The sequence below is a fragment of the Tasmannia lanceolata genome, unplaced genomic scaffold, assembly GCF_043159265.1.
Source record: "Tasmannia lanceolata isolate RefF3 unplaced genomic scaffold, GAP_Taslan_0.1 ptg000029l, whole genome shotgun sequence".
Classification (NCBI taxonomy): domain Eukaryota; kingdom Viridiplantae; phylum Streptophyta; class Magnoliopsida; order Canellales; family Winteraceae; genus Tasmannia; species Tasmannia lanceolata.
Window position 1 is genome coordinate 4,540,434 of NW_027518706.1, and position 21,867 is coordinate 4,562,300.

Genomic DNA, 21,867 nt, shown 5'->3' on the forward strand with positions numbered 1-21,867 from the left:
TGGTTGTTTAGGGTTTTTTTTTCATTTGCAAGTGTTGTAGTTAATTTTGTCCACTGGATAATCCTAACTCTTTGATCTATAGAGATTTCTTTATGGTGTAGTTTATCTATATATTAACGAGATAGGATCGTCCAATGGAGCTGATTTTTGGAGCACAGTCTATTAACATTAAGGCCCAACAACTGAAAGGTTTGGATCCTCAAACAAGGTGGTTTTCATTATATTTTTGAAATATATGCTCACCTACGGATTTCATTATACATCCAGCCCTCCTTAGACCCTGCAATGGCGGGAGCCTCGTGCACTGGGCCGCCCTTTTTTATGCTCACTTACGGACATATGCAACACAATATACACTGGGCCCACCTCACCTACGTGCATGCATCATATAACGCGGCTTTTTTTTTTTTTAAGAAAATTCACTGGGCACTTAATTCGAAGATCCAAACCATTAATTTGTTGAGCTTAAACCTAAGTAGTTTGTAACCCAAAATCATCTCAATGATCCCTGTGGAATGCCTGCCTGGCGTATAACTTTATTAACTTGGTCCAAACGAGTCATCATCTGATAAGTTGGACTCTTGTGTAAACAAATACAAAATGGGTGTAAACAAATACAAAAGCCCCAAAATTTCTACCAGTCCATATCTCAGGGCTCAATATAAACCCCCAAAATTTCTACAAGTCAACTATGTCTTTGGGCTTAATATACCCCAACATTAGTCGTTGGAACTTGTTAGTACTCCGATCAACCATTGAATGCACCACATCAGACCAATTGCTGACATTTACTCCTAATCATTTGGAAATTAAAATTAGTGGCTCTAACTCCCCAAAAATTACATAACAAAAAGGTGTGGGATTATTGTCTATAGGGAGTGGGAATATCAATGTCAATCCCCTAAATATAAATATCAATATTGTCGAATTGTGAGCCCCTCATAAACGAGTTAAATAGCTAAAAAATATTATTAGAAAAAAATTCGTGCCAAAAGATTGTGTAAATGATCTAGTCTCAGCTTATGGCCAAAGTTAGTCACCATCAAGATCAAACAATAAGTATTGGGTCGATAGGGTGGGCATGGGCATTTACGTATAATTCAGACAATTGATCTTATAGACAAAACTGCCCACGTAGCTCTGATACTAATTAATTCAGAGGCCTAGAGGAGAAGCACTTTTTGGATAAGGGGCTAGGTGTCACACCCCAAACCCCACCCTGGGCATAGGACATGACAGCGCCGTATACCTACAAAGCAAGCCCTACAAGTATACAAGGCTAGCAGAAAATATCAGATCCAAGCATAAAAATAAGTTGAACTTAAAGAAATTTAGAAACATCTCTTACAGGGTTCACATAATACTTACTGTCTAACTGACCAAATCAAACTAAAAGATCTCCAAGGTTAAGCCTCGACTTCCTCGTTCGCCTCACGATGATCTAAATATGAAAATGTTATAAACCACAGTCAGCTGAAAGTACATAATAAAGCACTACTCTAAATGTAGGTCTAAGCATGCCATGGTTCAATAAGGGTCAAATAGAAAGGTCAGAGCTGAATAATGTAAGTCTCAAACAGAAAGAGTGGGTATAATGATAATCGAAATAGCATATCAAAACAGAATACTGAACGGATGTGCAGTCGAAACTAAATAGTATCAAACAGTAATCAAAGCTAGTATCAAAATAGAAGTCAAAGCCACCATCAAAACAGAAACCAAAGCCAAAAAGGGTGTCCAGAATATCAAAACAATAGTCAATGCCTTCGGAATTCAAAGTTCAAAATGCAAACTCCACTTCGAGATCATCGGCTTAGTCCAAAAAGCAAGTTATTTTCACCCCGACTACCCACGGGTCCAAAAAGCAAGTTATTATCACCCCGATTGCCCACGGGTCCAAAAAGCGTGTTATTGCTTACACCGACCGCCCACGGTGTCAGAACTAGTTCCTAGGTTCACATACTTGTCGACAGGGTCAACGTTTATCCCCCATTGGCAGGATCACAGTTCTTATGTTCACATATAGGCTAATGCCCATGCCCCACTAATGGGGTCTTTTCTGAGTTCACATAACCTAAGCCTCTCAATAGGTGTTCAAAGTTCACACAGTTCAAAAGAAGGTATTCAAAGTTCAAAGTGGCACATTAGTTCCAAAGGTCCAGATAATGGATCCAAAATTCAGAGTCCAAAACAGATATTTCCCAAAGATTCAGGTGTCATATCAAAGGTTCGTAACAAACTAAAATAACTAAAGCAATGATGGTAACAAAAGCCATATGAGTCCAAACAGATGGTATCGAAGAGTTCATAAGGATAATCGTCAGAGCTCAGCAAAAGGGTTCTCTAAGAGTTTCGAAAGTTCACTTTATAGGTAAACTCAACATTATCGTGGCAAAGACAAAAATCAAAGTAATCCATATCGGTACAAAGCCAAAGAGTCAATATCGAAACAATATCATAACAAAACTGAAATCAAATGGTATATAGGATAATAAAAATAGCATGCTAGACCCAAGTGATAACTGAACTTGTATAGGTACAAATCGGAGGTACACAAACAATAACATATGTAATTAAAGATAATGGGTTAACGGTTCACCCAAAGTAGTACGTTTTTACGTACCTCGATGAAGGGTGTACTCAACTTTAATGTCATTGTCTGCCATAGCTTACCATATGTTCCAACAGATCCCAACTTCTGTCAGTCATCAATATTCCACGCTTTCTACATGCTTAGCTGACCCTAAAAAATTCCCAGAACTCAATCTCTTTACAATAATACATTGCCCTACAAAATCCTGGCTTCTCCAAGAATTAACATATGCTTGTAATAATGAAATACTTTCCTTTGAAAACAATAAGCATCATGGTTACTTGAAATAAGCGTGCCCATCCTAATTGAGATAGGGGTCTAAGGAGGATGGAAATTCTTGATTAATGGAAAAAAATTAGCCGTCCACTTTTCATAGGGAAAATAAAATCCTACAGCTAAGATCACTTTGTACCACCTTAATCGTCCATAGCTAAGAGGAGTTTTGTTCCATTAAGAAACTCTCCCAAAGTAGGCCCTAAACAATCCGATTAAGCGAGTTAAAAACTGCTATAAATTCTCATTGCTCTGAAATTACTTTACGATTGCCTCCTTTGGAAATCGAAAGTGGTAAATTTGCCTTGAACCATTTGATAATGACACTCATCACAAATTAAATTCTATACTTTTAAATTCAAATACCCTTTCTTTGATAATGGCACCCGCTAACTTCTTACTTTGGGGCCTGGTATTACACTAGGATCATCCGATCAAAGTGGGGTCATGCGCAATGGAGCATGGATGTGACGCTTGGGCCAATAATTTGGGCGGTGTTAGGCTCGAAATCGGTTAACAGATATGACAGTTACATAAGAGCCGAGCTGGAGGGCCCGAGGAGCTGAAGCGGGAGAAATAGAGTCCGGCGGGACTGTGCTCTGCACAGATGCAAACGAGGTCAGAATGACCGACCCGGAGTGTACTCCGGACAGGCCCTTCGACACTCAAGTCAGTATGAGCAGGAGTGAAGAGGAAGTTTAAGAGTGGTGGGTGAGAATTCAATACCCTGATTTATGATCTTTGAAGGCCCTTTTATAGGGGAAAATTGGGGTAGTTGGGGAGTTAACGCTCCAGGGCAGGTGTCGATCAGCTATTAGTTCAAGCTCACCTACTTTGGGGTAATTACCAAACTACCCTTGCTGACGTAGGGTCTGCGGTGGGTCCCCATCGAGACACGTGCTGGCAGCTAATGGGCTGGTCGGCGGTGGGTCCCCCTTGAGACACGTGTAGACAGCTAATAGGTTGCTGTGTTTTTACACCCCATTAGTTGCCCCCCAGTTCTCCAAGTTATTATGATGACTTGGGGAAATGAGGTAGAGTACATCTCTGATTGATGGTGGTCGAGGTTCGGCCTGTGAGGCAGTCCGGAGCTTGGAGCAGTCCGGAATCTAGAGCAGTCCAGGAATTGGGGCAGTCCGGAGTCTGGAGTAGTCCGGATTTTCAAACAGTCCGGAGAATGGAGCAGTCCGGAGCTTGGAACAGTTCGGATTTTCAAATAGTCCGGAGAATGGAGCGGTCCGGAGATTCAAACAGTCCGGATTTTCAAACAGTCCGGATTTTGAAACAGTCCGGAGAATGGAGCAGTCCGGAGCTTGGAACAGTCCGGATTTTCAAATAGTCCAGATTTTCAAACAGTCCAGAGAATGGAGCAGTCCGGAGCTTGGAACAGTCCGCATTTTCAAACAGTTCGGATTTTCAAACAGTCCGGAGAATGGAGCAGTCCGGAGATTCAAACAGTCCGGATTTTCAAACAGTCCGGAGAATGGAGCGGTCCGGAGATTCAAACAGTCCGGATTTTCAAACAGTCCGGATTTTGAAACAGTCCGGAGAATGGAGCAGTCCGGAGCTTGGAACAGTCCGGATTTTCAAACAGTCCGGATTTTCAAACAGTCCGGAGAATGGAGCAGTCCGGAGCTTGGAACAGTCTGGATTTTCAAACAGTCCGGAGAGTGGAGCAGTCCGGAGATTCAAACAGTCCGGATTTTCAATCAGTCCGGATTTTGAAACAGCCCGGAGCTTATCAGTCTGGAATTTGGCAGTCCGGCTTTGGCCGGACTGTTTTTTGTCGTTTTGCGAAACGCGCCATATCCAGTCCGGCCCAAGCCGGACTGTTTTTGTCGTTTAGCCATCCAGTCCGGCTTGGGCTGGACTGCTTTTTGTCGTTTTGCGAAAACGCTTCATATCCAATCCGGCTTGGGCCGGACTGTTTTTGTCGTTTAGCCATCCAGTCCGACTTGGGCCGGACTGCTTTTTGTCGTTTTGCAAAAACGCGTCATATCCAGTCCGGCTTGGGCCGGACTGTTTTTGTCGTTTAGCCATCCAGTCCGGCTTGGGTCGGACTGCTTTTTGTCGTTTTGCGAAAACGCTTCATATCCAGTCCGGCTTGGGCCGGACTGTTTTTGTCGTTTAGCCATCCAGTCCGGACTGTTTTTATCGTTTTGCGAAAACGCGTCATATCCAGTCCGGCTTGGGCCGGACTCTTTTTCAGTCCGATTTTTTTCCGGACTGCTCTTCTTCATACGAGCACTTGCATGAATGTCCTTGGTCTTTTGGGGGTGCGCGCGTATTTTCTCTTACGCCTTTGTCTCGAAGTTTGTGCCCGTCATTAATGAAGGACACGCGACACCATTCTAGCGTCCTCAAAATGTGTGCCCTTCATTTAATGCTCACCGCCTTAGAAAAATCTATAAAGAGGAGGTTTTTACCTTCTCATTTTTCACTTTTTACTTCTCCACCTCCCCCTCTTCTTTTCTCTGCCAGTTCGGCAAAGGCTAGTTCGGCTCGTGTAGTTTGCAGTTGTGGACGGCGGCGGATTCGGAAGCTACCAGTTCAGTGCCTTGATTCAGTTCAGACCGGTAATTTTCTTCAGCGCGCCTCATTCGTTTATTTTCCTGCTTTCATGTCAAGTAGTAGCTCTAGTACTGAGTCCGGTTCCGGGGAGTCGTCTTCTAGTAGTTCAGGGTCTAGATCGTCGATTAGAACCGAGGATAGGCCTACCTGGTCACTGACTCCGAGAATGGCAAGTCCCGACATAAATGTGGATATCATAGGTAGTGATGAGGAAGTGGTGGAGGAAGTAATATTGGATTTCAACACCACTCCGCTTCCGACGGATAGCTACGCCCCAGTGGGGGGGAGCATTGGTAGTGACGCCGGCGAGGCATCCACAACGTTTCTCCCGGGCCGGGCCGTTGAGGTAGTGGCGAGGGCCCGGATGGATGCGAATCTCAAATACAACATACAGGCTCTCAACGAGGAGAATTACCTGGATGAGTCCACGATGGCGGTGATTAGGGATAAATACTGCATCCCATCCAGGTTCGGGTTGAGGGAGGCGACTGAGGGGGATAGGGCTTGTAACGAAAGCTCTGATGTGTGCATATACGATGAGTCACTGAGGGCCAGACTCAGATTCCCTCTGCACCCCTTCTTTGCCTCGGTGCTTCAATACTACGGGCTGGCCCCAGCTCAGGTAGCGCCAAACTCGTGGAGGCTGCTGACAGGGTTCGTATACCTCATTCAGGGCCGGCTTCAGAGGAACTTATCAGTGTCGTTGTTTCACGCCTGCGCGCAATTGAAGAGGCACAAGGGCGGGGGTTGGATCTACATTAGCCAGCGCCCGGAGATCAAGATGATCACCGGCATTCCCTCCTCGATACACTTGTGGAGGAACAGGTTCTTCTAAGTCGAGGACAGGGAGTCCAGCGAGCCCTGGCCGGTCCCTTTGAAATGGGGCACCCCAGATGCAGTCGCGATGAGTCGCAAGCCTTTTCTTGGGGGCGAAGATGCGAGGACTATTGGATGGGTTAGGATGATCCAATGGAGCTGATTTTTTGTACACACCCTATCTATGATGGGGCCTTTCAAATGAATGCTTTGGATCATCCAAGAATGTGGGCCCCTTATGTTTTGTGAGCCCCACCTCATATAAGCTATATGAGGTTAACCTCAAGACCCCTTTTCTCATATATATATATATATATATATATATATATATATATATATATATATATATATATAGATGAAAGTGTTGGTGAGCTTAAGCTCACCAAACTTATGGTGAACTTAAGTACCCCACTCACATGGGTCCCACATTTTCTGTGGTGATCCAAACCATTCATTTGCAAGGCCCTATCATAGATAGGGTGTGTACCAAAAATCAGCTCCATAGGATCATCCTAACCCCTCCATTTGTGGAGGACAAAAATGGGCAGATTTGTGGACAAATAATGTCTGTCCATTTTGACCTCCACAAATGGATGGGTTAGGATGATCCTATGGAGCTGATTTTTGGTACACACCCCATCTATGTAAGGGCCTTTCAAATGAATGCTTTGGATCATCCTAACAAAGTAGGCCCCAATGTGATTGGGCGCTTAAGCTCACCATAAGTTTGGTGAGCTTAAGCTCACCAACACTTTCCTCATATATATATATATATATGAGTTACTAAACCATTCTAAATGAACCAAGAACACTAAAACTTATTTGGAACGTCTTAAAAGAGTGAATCAACTTAAGTTGTTCCACTCTCATCCTTCAACAAGATTTGGATATAGGACTTCTTTGTACATCTTCTTTACAACTTATAACCCTCTTTGAAGGGATTTTGTTTTTCTTTCTTCAAAGATACAAAGTTTTACTGGGCGAGTGTAGGAGATTCGGAAAATCTTTGACTGATTAACTTGGACCTTGGCGAACCTAATTCCGTTTGAGACTGGTGGGTTTTATGTAGACTCGGTCATGAGTTGGACCAGGACCTAGACGAACCTAATTATCCCCCAATGGAAACCCTACACTCAAGATTTTATATACATTGTTGACTCGGTCATTTTTAGGACTCAGTCTAGATAAAAGCCGGACCTGAACGAACCTAATTCCACCCTCCAACTGGTAGGAGTACTCGGAAGCACAACCTCAGTACGTTAGCTACAGGACATGCTTGTTATCGTGCTAGAGAGGTGATTGTACTGGCGCAATTGGCACCATTTTGTCGGATAGAAAACCGAACAGTCTGTCTACCTGCTTAGAAAAATCTCGCTAGAGGACTAAAAGGGCCTCTTCACTTCTGAAATTTGGCGAGCTACCATTTATGACAACTTATGGGAATTCCCGTCCATATGCTTCCTAAGGCTGGCTTCCACCTCCTGAAATGGCATATGCGCGTCAGGGCTTCATCCACATGAGGGAGACTCTCTAGTACGCATAGCGTTATTTAGATTTTCCTCTAGCAAAGGATTTTCCCAATTAGAAGTCACTTTATCATGTATATCAACACTATTGGAAACATTAGAGTCACTAGAATTCCGGGAAACTGGGGCCCATAGTTTTACGTCATGTATTGTGAACCATTTAAATGCTATGCAATGCATCGTGTCCACTGTGCGTGCCAAAAAGAGTGTTGGCTTTCGATTGGTATGGAGGGGCGCTCCTGTGCGGTCAGTCAGTGTGACCATCTGATTTTGGTGTGAGTGTGTGGAGCGTGTGAGAGTGTGTGCGGGTTCCTCTTTACTTACACAGATGGAAAGGACTTTCAGGTGTACTCGTGACTTCTAAACATAGAGACTCTCAGGGTCAGCAGATTGTTCGACTCAAGCTAAATGACAAAAGGGACACAGACAAAACGCTAGTGCGAGGTATAGTTTAGTTAAAGAGATAGACTCACCAGAGAAGATGAATTTATTGCTAACTTAATCCAAGTATAGCTACAATTACGAAAAGTAAAGGGTTCAAATGCTTAAAAGAAAAGATAAAAGGCTAAAAACATGTTTGGATTTGGTTTTGTGACCCCTTCCATGGAGACAAACGTCTCCTTATATAGCTTTATTCTGGTAACCGTTTTTCATTACCCCACGTTCTCTTGGAGGCCGGGAACTTTTTTTGTAACTACCCATGATGGGTTCCCTTATTCTCAGGTCCTCCATTGTCCAAGTGGTTATCATCCACCTTCTCACGATTGGAAACTGTAATGTCACATCCTTGAATCAGTCAAACCAGATGTTCTCTTAGTAATTCGGTCCCATTTCACAGACTGGCTATAAGTTTGAAACTTTGAAGACACACTAGAGGGGGTCTTCTAATCATGGTTTAAAATTTCTCGAAATTTTGGACCGAAATTCTCGAAATTTCAAATTTCGGTTTCGGTCCCCACCGAAATCCGAAATTTCGGATTTTCGGTCGAAATTTAAAACCATGCTTCTAATAACTGTTCATCTTTCTAGATTCCCATGGTCTGAAATTTCGGATTTCAGTCGAAATTTAAAACCATGCTTCTAATAACTATTCATCTTTCTGGATTCCTATACAGGCCAAAAGCTTTGAGCGAGCCATGTTATTTAATCTAAAGACCTAATAAATAAACTGTTGAAGTCAAGTCAATTGATGGCCGACCCAATCCAAGAGAGCAATGATTTTTCCTCCTCACAAAAAAGTTGATGTAATTTGTAGTAATTTTCAACCGATGCATACCCTACACAAGTTAAGAAATTTTTTGGAATGGAAATTTCATTGATAGGTGAGGCTTTCGTCAAACACGAGTCAAGAAAAAAACATTGGAGTGGAAATTTCAAGCTACTCGAGTCAAGAAAAAAACGTTAGATAAAATATAAAATGCATTTTCATTTCATTTCATTTCTTTCATTATAAAATGAAATTGGGAGACAAAAAAATTCGTCATCTTTGACTCTCTGTATTTAAAACCTTTTCTAAAAAATTAAAATCTTTTTATTTTCAACACCACTTTTATTTCTAAAATGCCCAACACCAATTACTACTTTTTCGCCTTCGGTGGGAGCTGATAAATTCACCCCTTATGAGAATCGATATAATCAGTTTTCAACTAAAAATCAATTCTTAAAACCCAAAACCAATAGGTCCTTAGCTAGTAAAACCAATGCTCTACAATCCGTGTGGACAGTCTGCTGATACGTATGCAAACTCTCGTTCACTAAAAATGGTTAGCAATGGAATATTCGAAGCCCATTTTTGTTTTGGATTTTTAGAATTGATTTTTAGTCGAGACCGAGCCTTGGTGTAACGGTATGGTTGCTCTATTGTGACATGGTGGTCACGGGTAATGGCTGTGTACATCTAGCTCTCCCCAAGCCCCGCAATTGCGGGAGCCTCGTGCAGTGGGTCGCCCTTTTAGAATAGATTTGTAGTCCAAAATTGATAATTGGACGCAAACTAAAACACAATTTCAGTCCAGTAATCAGTTTTTGAATTCAAAATTGATTCTAAAAATCCAAAACCAACACCGCCAAAAGCTCTGAGCCGTTATATAATCTAAAGACCTAATAAATGAATAAATTGATGAGGTCAAGTCAATTGATGGCTATATCGTCTGTTCATGTGACTAGTAAATGCATCATCATTTCGTTCTGCATAAAGGTCGAGTGTGATCAAATGAAATTGGGAGACAAAAAATAAATAAAATCTCGTCTTTGCTCAGCACAAGAAGAGCTTCAACCCGGAGCTACCAGGTATGAGTCTTCTTAGTGTGCTTTGGTCATTTATCTTCTCTGTAAATCTCTTCTTTGCCATGCACATAGTACATTCGAATTCTGCAACTACCACCACCTTACTAGGAAACGGAACTGATCGAATGGCTCTGCTCGCCTTCAAGGATGGTATAAGGAGTGATCCTCTTGGAGCCTTATTATCATGGAACCATCATACTCTCCATTTCTGCAATTGGAATGACGGTCGGAGGCATCAAAGGGTCACTGTATTGAACCTTAGTGGGCAGAAATTGGTGGGTTATTTGTCTCCTGCCATATCCAACCTCACATTCCTTAAGGAAATCCACCTCCAAGAAAACACTTCAATGGCCAAATATCCCAAGATATTGGCCGTCTATTCATACTGCAACATCTTAATATGAGCCATAATTCCTTGGGAGGGGAAATTCCATCCAATCTCACCCACTGTAGGGCCTCAGAGTCATCTATTTGAATTACAATGAGTTGACAAGGAAAATTCCCATCCAACTTAGCACTCTACCGAAGCTATACTGGTTGTATCTGGGTCCTAATCTTCTTACAGGGAGCATTCCACCTCAACTAGGGAACGTTTCATCTCTCATGTATCTCAATTTAAGGGAAAATAGGTTGGTGGGACACATCCCAGATGACCTGGCCCGAATTAATCACTTGAAATGGATCGTCCTTTCTGCAAATTTATTATCTGGTACGGTTCCTTCCTCTTTTTATAATAATCTCTCATTTGTTGAGGATTTTGTCGTGGCAGATAACCAGTTACACGGAAGCCTTCCACCCAACATAGGATTCTCTCTTCCTAATCTCCAATATCTATCTTTAGCAAGCAATCAATTTACCGAACCCATTCCAAATTCATTATCCAATGTTTCAAGTCTTGAATTGCTTGAAATAGAAGAAAAGCAGTTTAGCGGACCAGTGCCTGAAAATATTGGATGGGGAAAGAATCTAGTCAGATTTGACTTGAGCTATAATTACCTAGGCCTTGGTAGAGCTGATGACTTGAAATTTATCACTTCTTTGACCAACTGTAGTAACCTAAATTGGTTGTGCATACAGAGAAATCATTTTGTTGGCCTATTTCCCAACTCCATAGCCAATCTCTCAACTCAACTTTTTCGGTTGTCAGTAGGAGAAAACCTAATTTCTGGTAACATCCCTAGTCAGATCGGGAATCTCATCAACTTAAATCATTTGGGTATATATAGAACCTTCATCACTGGTTCTATTCCCACTTCAATTGGGATGCTCCAGAACTTACATCAACTCTACTTGGGTGGTAATAGTTTGTCCGGGAAAATCCCATACAATATCGGAAATATTACTCAATTGACCGACCTCGATTTAGGATTAAACAACCTGCAAGGAAGCATACCTCTATCTCTTGCAAACTGTACAAAACTTTTAAGATTGAACCTTTGTCGAAATAACCTTACAGATACAATACCAAAACAAATTATTGGCCTTTCTTCGCTATCAATTGCACTCTTTTTGTCTCAAATTTTTTTTACTGGCTCCCTCCCATCAGAAGTGGGTAACTTGAACATTCTAGCGCTATTGGATGTTTCTCAGAACAAATTGTCAGGTGAAATCCCAAGCACTCTTGCAAATTGTAAGAGCATGCGAGCACTTTATATGCAGGATAACGCCTTCCGAGGAGATATTTCGTCAGCTTTTACTACATTAACATCCATTGAAGTCCTTGATCTTTCATACAATAACTTCTCAGGGAAGATTCCAAAATATCTAGAGGGATTTAAGTTTCTACAATATCTAAACTTGTCTTTCAATAATTTTGAGGGTGAAGTACCAAAACAAGGTGTCTTTGGAAATGCTAGTACAATTTCAGTCATGGGAAATGATAATCTTTGTGGCGGTATCCCAGAATTAAAGTTGCCTACATGCCCAATGCTAGCTAATGGGAGGAAAAGCCCATGTTTCTAGAGTAATCATCCTAGTAGCAAGTGCGGTTGTATGTTTGATTTTCTTATTGTGTCCCTGCTTCACTTTACTGGATAAGAAGTCAAGGAAGAAACCATCTTCCCTATCTTCTATGGACGGCCGGCATTTAAAGGTTTCTTATGCAGAGCTCTTTAAGGCAACAGATGGGTTCTCTTCAGCCAATTTGATAGGCACGGGAAGTTATGGATCGGTGTATAAGGGAATCCTCAGTCGCAATGAAAATATTGTTGCTGTCAAAGTGCTCAACCTTCACTTAAGGGGAGCTTCAAAGAGTTTCATAGCTGAATGCAACGCATTCAGAAACATTCGTCATCGAAATCTTGTGAAGATCATAACTTCTTGTTCAAGCATCGATTTTGGAGGTAATGATTTCAAAGCTCTCATGCTTGAGTTCATGCCAAATGTGAGTCTAGAGAAGTGGTTGCATTCAAAATTTGATGGGCAACATCAATTAGGAAGTTTAAACTTCATTAAGAGATTAAACATAGCAATTGACATAGCTTCTGCGCTGGATTATCTTCACCATCATTGCCATACACCGATTGCTCATTGTGATCTAAAGCCAAGCAACATTTTTTTGGATGAAGACATGAATGCTCATGTGGGTGATTTTGGGTTAGCCAAGTTTTATCCAAGAGTCATTCAGAGCTCATCTGAAGACCAAAGCAGCACAACTGGATTAAAGGGAACTATTAGGTACATTGCTCCAGGTAATAATTTTATCAATTTTCGTCATCTTGTCTATTCTCAATGAGTTCTTTAAAATATTTCACTTATTAGGTATATAATGTAGTGCAACAAAGGCTAAATTAGCATCTTGAACCAAAAAAATTACTTGATAGCATTTCTATATTTATTGACAGAGTATATAGGAATGTTATTTTACATCAAGTGGTGTTGTACATGTCACCCGAATAATAGGCGGCATTTTTAGTACCTATGACCATGAGTTCTTTATACAAAATAGTTGTGTAGAAAATGCTAATCAAGTAAATGGTTAAAAGGTTATAATATTGGAAAAAATCGGAGAAGTAATTATTCAATTATTCACTAAAATCTCTAATATTATTAGAAAATAATGAGAAATTTTGTAAATAAATTTCCAAAAAAACCCATGACTAATGTTTCTCAACAAAAAATGGCCCAACACTCCAATGATGAATCAAATCGTGCTTCTTAAATGAGCTAGAGCAGTAAAACACCCCAAAGACCCATGAGAGAAAATATATTCCAATGAAAGAAGCAAAAGTACCATGAAAAGTGCCTTTTTTTCAAAATTATCAAACTTTTCAAAAAGGACCAAAACGCCCTGGAGTTGGCCAATCGGACGAGCCCTTGTTTGATTGGATCCCACTACCGCTAGGCGTCATTGCCACAACTTGAAACCATGTGTGCAACCCCTTTGCCATTTCAAAGTTTGGGTGAACCATTTGCCAAGATTGTCTAGAGCTGGACGATCGGCAACCACCCTTGAACGAAGGTATAACACTCTGAGGAGTGTGACAAAGCCGAACATTTAGCAACTAATCATCCACGAAGCTATAACACCCTCTCTCCTCTTGCATCTGTAGATTTTGTGGTTACTGCATCTGTAAATTTTGTGGTTACTGCATTAATTGTGGAGATTTTGGACTTAATAAGATTATCGGAGCCAAGGATTGAGCATCGTAGGAGGTCAGCTGAAATGCAGGTGTGACAACCTAAGAGAGTGGGGGGAGGGGGTGAATTGGTCAATTAAAAATTTTGGGCTTAATTAAATGGATTATGAAAATTAATTTACTAATTAAGCACTTATTAATCTAACCCCTGTTCAAATATTCAAGATAATGAAGTTTAGGGTTTAGATATTACTTTAAGCCTATTTGCCCTAACCCTTGTTTTAATATAACATAAATACAAGAAAGGGTAGAGTTTACCAATCACCAATGTGCAAATGAGAAGGAGAAGAAGAATCAATCCACAAGGCACAAGATTTATAGTAGTTCGGTCTATCACAAGACCTACTTCACTCTTCCAAGTTTATCTCCTTGGGATCCCCACTAAAATGATGAGATTCTTCAACGGGCGAATCTCCAAGCCGTACACCCGACTTCTCAAACTCCAAAGGGGACACACCCTTTTTGGTACAAAGCCTTGTCGAGGGATCACACCCTCTTGCAATGTCTTCACCTTTCTTAACGGGCCGAAGAGTAGACCCTCACAGCGTCTTCACCTTTATTGCCAGGCCGAAGAGGAGACCCTCAAATACAATGAAGAAAATAAATGAAAAACTCTCAATGCCTCATTAGATAGGCAGATTACAAACTTTAATAGCTCACTAACACTCCAAGGAAAGACAAAATGTAAAGCATATGGAGTACCTCTTGAAAGAATGTGCAAATGTAAGATCAAAGAGGTTTGGCTTTTGATAGAAGGTTTTAGCATAACAAAAATGGGTTTTGATCTTTCTTAAATGTTCAAAAGCTTCGAGAGATAGGTTTTAATCATGTATATATAGTGTATTTGAAAATATGACTGTTTGGGGGGAAAACCGTAAAAAACTGGCTTGAAAAAGTTAAGCAGAAAATGCCTCAACGGCTAGTTTGCCTGACCGACGCGGTCGACTGAGCCACCGCGGTCGCCCGCCTCTATCGGGCGCCCTTTTATATTTTCAAATTTATTACCGTTACGGTCGACCAGCCCCATGGCGGTCGTCCGGTGAGGCGAACCCGTTAGCTCAAAAATTCAGCTAAAAAACCTATTCGCGGTCGACCGACCCATTGCGGTTGTCCGCCAAGCCCAACCTGGATGTTTTCTGAATTTTCAAAAAATCAATCTGCGGCAGACTGGATTGGCCTGGTCGACCAGCTCAATAAATTTTGAGATGTCCTGGACTTCCAAGTTCCATCTCGCGGTCTCCCGGAAAAGCCCGGTCGACCGGCCCTGTGTGAAATTCCATTTTTAACTTTAAAAATTAGGGGCTTTTGGGCCATGGTCTTGGGCTTAAGTCCTAGGTTTTCAAACACATTTTTGGGTGTGTATATGGTTTTCAAAGATGTAAAAAGTTAAGTATGAAAACCATTTGAAAGTGCATTTTACATAAAATCAAGAGGACTCTAAATACATTCTAAAAATAAGAACTTTGTGTCTTCTTGGAATGTATCAGCTCCTTTGCACTTCCTTGGACTTCTTTGGCTTGAGTGAACATCTTGATCTTGTCTTGGCTCTTGTGACTACTCCTCCAATCTCCAATGCATGTTGAGGTATATGAGGTGTCACCATGGCATGTTCAACTCCAAGCTCCTTCTTGACACTTGCTTAGGAACTTGCGGGATCTTCATGTTGAGCTTTTTAACTTGAACATCTTCAAATGAGGATGTCTCCAATGTAGGTGCAACCTCTTGGTTACTTTGCTCCTTGATCCACAAGCCATGTGATGTGAAGAGTTGTGTAATGACGATTATGATTTGAAAATCCTGTATACAACATAACACAACACCTCAAAGCAACCCATCAGTCCATAAATGCTAATCAATTTGGTTTGCCAGCATCAAAACAAGAAGGTAAGGTGAATGATTAACCCATGGGAACCCTTGGGCTTACATCGGCTAATGAGGCGGCGGATATTCTAGCAAAGGAAGGAGTCCTTTGGGAGTCCATGTTAGTCGTGTCGCCAGTTATCTCACCTATCTAACAGGCTTTGTAATGGGTATGCAGACCACTTTTAAGTATCATGTGTGGGACATCCATTCCCCGCCCAATACTTTTTGACTACTAATGCAATGCCAAATTTCAAAAAGAAGAAACATAGAGTTAGGTATTTGTTTTCATTCCACTGGTTTGGACGAAGGGTGGGGGTCAAGTAGCCACTTTCTGGCATCGTCCACACAAGGATTTCCAGATTAATGAGTGCCGCAAAAGATCCCAATTGGCACATCACAAGTTCACTCCACGCCATCTGCTGAAGGTGCACACACTTCCCTCTAGATGTCAGTAGAGGATGGTTCCCACACTTAGAACCCTTGCTTTCTTTCTAATAAATAGTGGTTTCTATAAATCCCTAGTCAAACATTTCAACTTTTGGTGATTTTTTTCAAAAAAAAGTGGTTTGGAAGAATGATGAATTAGGTTCTCCAAAAGAGCTTGAGCATATGACAAGCGATACTTTCCTAGTGTGGTTATATGGTTCTAGACAGAGTCATGTCCAGGACATAGGGCCCATAATCCCTAAATTTAAGGTGTTTGATAAATATAGATCAAGGAGGTTTCTGATAATTACTAATAATAAATACGAGACTTTTGGATTAATGTTGGGACTGGAATAGTGTTTCCCTTGGAAAGGAATGTAAAATGATGCCATTTCCCTTTTCGAGACATGTTTGGTTGGCGTGCACTATTCATTCTACTTTCACGTGTTTAATGGATTTTCAACAATTGCCTTTTAAGTTGCCTCTCCCAAGTCAACATGAAAGTGAAATTAAAGATGATAGTTACAACTATTTTGTTTGTACTTAGAAAATGACATCATTTCATTTCCTTCTACTTCTACGTATTTTTTACCTTATAAATAGTATGAAGTTTAATTTGATCTATTTTTGTAGTGCTTTTGCATGTGTAATCACTGAGACTTGGTTGGTTTCAGATGAAAAAAATCATGTTGAGAACCAAAATTGGCTAGCAGTTTTGAGTAATACATAGTGGAATGCTATTCATCACTTACATGACTTGATTGGCCAAAACACATGTTATATGGATTCTTCTAAATGGGTGAAGTACCCGTGTGGGACACGTACGTCTAAAATTGCAGGAGTCTCTATGACAGTCGATCTCTTTTATCTCTTTTCTGTTTTTCTCGATGCAACTGCCACAACTTTATAATTTTCACACATTTTGAATTTTACCCATCCTATTAGTAATTTTTTTTTAAAATAAATAAAACATTATATTTACTTAACTTATTAAAATTTAAATATTTTATTGGTTAAAATAATAGTATTATGAAAAAAAATTAACATTTGACAAATGATTAAAATATTTTGGCGAATCTACAAATCATTCTTTTTTAGGTTTTTTGAATTTGACACTAGATACCCATGTCAGATTCTAACACTCGTACCTGTAAAAATGCAACATAGGACAAAATTTCTACATTTTCTTTCATACTGTTAAATCGCTTCTTATGTGTTTCTCTAAAAATTCTACCCTCCTTCCATGCAACGTAGGTTTGTAAATGTGAAGAGATCATTCAATTATCTATCATCTCTTAGATAAAATTTCCTTCTTTTTTTTCAAAATCGAACCTCATATTTACTTTTAGTTTCTACCTGGTATCTTATATCCTTCGCTGGAAAGCGCCCCACAGATGACATGTTTAAGGATGGCCTAAGTCTTCACAAATTTGTCCAGTTGAAATTTGTCTAGTTGTCTTTGCCTAATCGAGTGATGGAAATTCTGGATCCATTAATTCTTTTAGAAGATGATGAAGAAAGAGCTACTAACATTGCTGAGAATTACAATGATAAGATACGTCCTTTGCAAGAGTGTTTGGTATCCTTAGTGAGGATTGGAGTGGTGTGTTCTGCAGAATCTCCGAGTGACCGAATGGAGATGGCAGACGTTGTAAAGGAAATGTGTTTTGTTAGAAACATATATCTTGGTGATGGGATCCACAGAGAATGATGAAATAGGGTCTTATTTGTCAGTGAAGGTTAATCTTACCTCAGTAATTTTGGAGATACAATGGAAAAAATAATTTCACTGCTACATCGACTTTTGTTTCCCAACGGACAAATATTACAATTTTACATGTTATTTCTTCGATGTATTTGTAAGTTAATGTTATATTATATGCGTTCTGTTTGGTGGTGCCACTTGCAAGTAATGTTTTTTCTCATATCTATATTTTCTTCACCTATTAATACAAAATTACTATCAAATCTTGAGTGTGAAGGTTTCCACTGCAATACATTGATCATTCCATCTTGCGAGATTTATGGAAGATGATTACCCAGCCATTACTTAAAACAAGGTAGCTACATGTTGGAAATTAAAGTTAAGTTTGTGGAAGAAGGCTTTATTCTTCATTCTCCTTTTTTCTCCTTTCATTTGAATTTGTATGTGATGAATGCGTTTCTTCACATTCAGTCTTGGAGAAACCCTCTCTCCAAGTTTGTACGGAGTGAGATAGGCCTATTTTGATGAGAAACACTCCTACTTTTCTTATTTTTATTCTCCTTTGAATTTTTTAGGTTTTGTTTTCTTTTCTCTTAGATTTTTCCTTTCGTAAGGCCACCCCTTGATTTTTTTCCCGTTATTGGACTCATCACGCACAAACAGAATAATCCCATAGTTAGCAAAATGTGATTCGGCAAAAAAAAAAAAAAATGGTACAGGAAAAATTCGAGTTTAATATGGTACTGGTTGAAAAAACCATAGTAACCCAAGAAATGAGTTAAGAATTTTGTCATTTACAAAATATGGTGGTGCGAAAATTAGAAAGTTGGCCGGAAAAACGTGTTTAAAATGTTTAAAATGCTTTAAACGTGCTTAAAACATTTGATTAAAAAAAAGAGTTTTATTCGTTGTAAAAGTTTTAAACGGCACACCAATAAAACAAAAAGAAAAAAAAAACGTTGTTTTAAACAAAGTTTTGCTAACTATGATTAAACATGAGGAATAAAGGACGTTTTATATTACTCCATGATGTGTAATATAAAACCAATTTTATGAAGAATAAAGCCTAGAACTATGGTCCTAAAAGATGGGTGAAGAATACTCTGTTTTAGGAAGGGTGAATCGTACAGCACCACCTTCAACTCTACTCTAACCACATGAAAATAAGAAAAAAGTTTTAATTCCAATCCATTGAGGAGTGATTAATTGAGGTTTGAGGTTGGTGGGTTCTCTGTCAAACTATAAGAGAAGTAAAAACAAGGGAAATGATTTCAGCACAACTATGTTTTGATACATGCGCTCATGTATCTTGTCTCTTAGCATTTACTTGTCAGGTAAGTGCTTTTTGGGGACAGTAAAAACCCTTTTACATCTCTTTAAATATAAAAAGACAAGAAACATGAGCCTCTTGTGTCAAAAAATGTGTGTGTCGAAATCATTTCCCCAAAACAAACAGCAGCTGACAAAAGACAAAAGCCATTTATAGTTTGTTTTGCCTCATTCTCCCACTTCCATTTCCATTTTCATGATAGTGTGTTGGCCAAGACAAAAGCTCTTCAATTGGAGTTTAAAACCATCTCAACCTGACACTATTTTTTACGTGTGATTCTATATTCCAATCCATATCAGGAATCCTAAGGAACTTAATTAACTCCTTAAGCCAAAAGTTACTTCCTTCCTTGCCTTCCATTTCTTTGAGAGCTTTTTTAATTTATTTGTATCAATAGCCATCCTCAAAAGCATGTTTACATCCTACGGAAGGATTGCCATGCAAGAGGCCAAACCAACTTTTTCTTTTTTCCGTGTGATTAATTGCATCCCTATTTTCCTAGCATTACTCCCTTCTATTTGTCTCTTCCTAAGTAATGAAAAGGGGCGCATTTATCTTTCCCTATCTTTAATTTCATATCTTTTTATCTTATCCCACTTGATAAGAACAAACAACAAATAAAGAAATTTTGTTCGTATCTTCATTCTACATGCCTAATGAGAGAGATTTAGAGTGAATCTAAATTATAAACGGAGGATCACCCATTGGCATTGTCATTGTGATTTCTCACGATCCGCCCATTGGAATTTCCATTTTGGCCAAGGTGTATGACCTCCTCAAGGTGTGTTTTAATTTAATTTATTTATTTATCTTTTATATTATTTTAAATTCAGTATGTTTATCATATTCACATGAGATAGAGAGTTTTAGAGTTAGGATTTTCTTTTGATAGGTTGTTTGATTTATTGTTTATTGTGTGCTTGTTTTAGAGTTATGAGTCTGTCCTAGAGTTATAGGAACGCCTCCGTCCGGTCAGTCGGCGATCAACATCGCCGAGTGATGACTAGAGTAGGATACGTTAGTCTACCCTTTGTTTTCCTTAGAAAACACAGCCTAGTTACACATAGGTTGTAGGAACCACCTGCATTAGCTTAGGGCTAATCTGCATTTAGTTAGGGCATATAGGGTGTCCTAAAATCCACAATTCACTGGAATTTAAATAATCGTACAAGAAACTTTAATAACTGGTCCGGTCTTTTAGATCTAGTCTAGGATAGATGTCTAGGTGTCTTAGGCAATCATAGCTTAGAATAGGCGCGAAGAACTACGTGACTCTGATTCTTGTGGAGGCGGGGATACGCAGGCTTCTTTGGATGAACATCAGACCATCCGAAGACTCGAGTAAATCATTTAGAGTCTTAGGATTTGTTGTTTTGTTATTGTATGTTTTGATGTGTTTTCTTACTTTCTTGTACTGATCCTATACCTTTAGCTGTAGCATGCATGTGTTTGCACATCAGAACTTAGACACCAGTTAGGCATGTCACTCACAACCTAGTTGTTATTAGATGACACACCTTTTATCTTACTTTATATTGTGTGTGTTTATTATTTCATCATCGAGTCATGCATGATTAGGTAGACGTTCACTCAGGGATATTGTTTCCCATTTCACACGATTTTTACCCAAACTTGTTTGGAGTTAATGAAAATGGCATAAGAGACCAAGTACTTGCACTCGGACGAATTGGGGGTGCTCTTTAGACCTTCTCCATTCGTAATCAGGCACGAATCCATATATATTTCTGGTTATCCATTGCACAGAGGATTTGATGTTAGGGTTCCATGGCATATCCATGGATGGCGACTTTGAGTTTATTTCAGGTATGTCTTGGTTTCGAGCCTTGGCTCCGGATTGAGACATATCTCTTTCTTTTTATATCGCCACTCGTGCTATGCTATGAGGGTGGCATCCGTTTTGAGAGTTCCTTGGCAGAGCTCTCCTTCACAACGTGAATGATCCAGAGGGTGTTATGGACCCGTTCCCTCACCGTCCTCGGATCGAGGTCCACAGAGCCCGATAAGGGCGGGCGACCTCCGTGCCTCGGTCGACCGCCGCAGCTTGGAAATAGATCCGCTGGGGCTTTCGCAAGTTGATTTTTTCAACTCTGTAATTCACAGTTTTACCCCCAAACGGTCATATTTCCTTGTGGGCTATATATACACTATCAAAACCTTTATAATCAACCATTTTTTCTGCAAGATTAAATCCTATCTTCTTGAACCTAAACTTTTATATGAAAGGTTAAACCTCTCTGAACTTGTATTTTTATATTCTATCAAGAGGATCTCCATAAGCTTTACATTTGCATCTATTTCTTGGAGAGATTGTGAGCTTTTAAAAGTTGTAATCAGCCTATCAAGAGGCATTGAGAGTTCTTTCATTTTATTTCTTCATTCTATATTTGAGGGTCTCCGATTTAACCAGGAAAGAAAGGTAAATCAATTGTAAGATAAAGGTGTCATCGGAAAGGCTTCGTGCGAAAGGGTGTGATCCCTTGGATGTTGAAGGAGTTGGTGTACGGCTTTAAGATTCGCCCGTTGAATAATCTTATTGGTTAGTGAAGAATCCCAAGGAGGAAAATTTGGAAGAGTGGAGTAGGTCAAGTCATGACCGGACCACTATAAATCTTGTGCCTTCTGGATGCTTTCTCTTCTCCTTCTCTTTGCACTTGGGTGTTTGGTAATCTTTTTCTTTACTTATGTTTATGCTTGATTGAACAAGGGTTAGAGTATACATGCATAAAGTAAAATCTAATCTCTAGCATACATTATTGATTGATTAAGGGTTAGACTTGTTTAGGCTTAGTTGGTAAATTGATTTTAATAATCCACTTAAT

The 21,867-nt window shown here is 39.8% G+C and overlaps 1 pseudogene; it reads left to right on the forward strand.

Annotated features, from left to right (window-relative positions):
* Nucleotides 1-12,136: 12,136 nt before the first annotated feature.
* On the forward strand, nt 12,137-17,703 carry LOC143859462 (putative LRR receptor-like serine/threonine-protein kinase At3g47570 pseudogene; annotated as a pseudogene).
* Nucleotides 17,704-21,867: the final 4,164 nt, after the last annotated feature.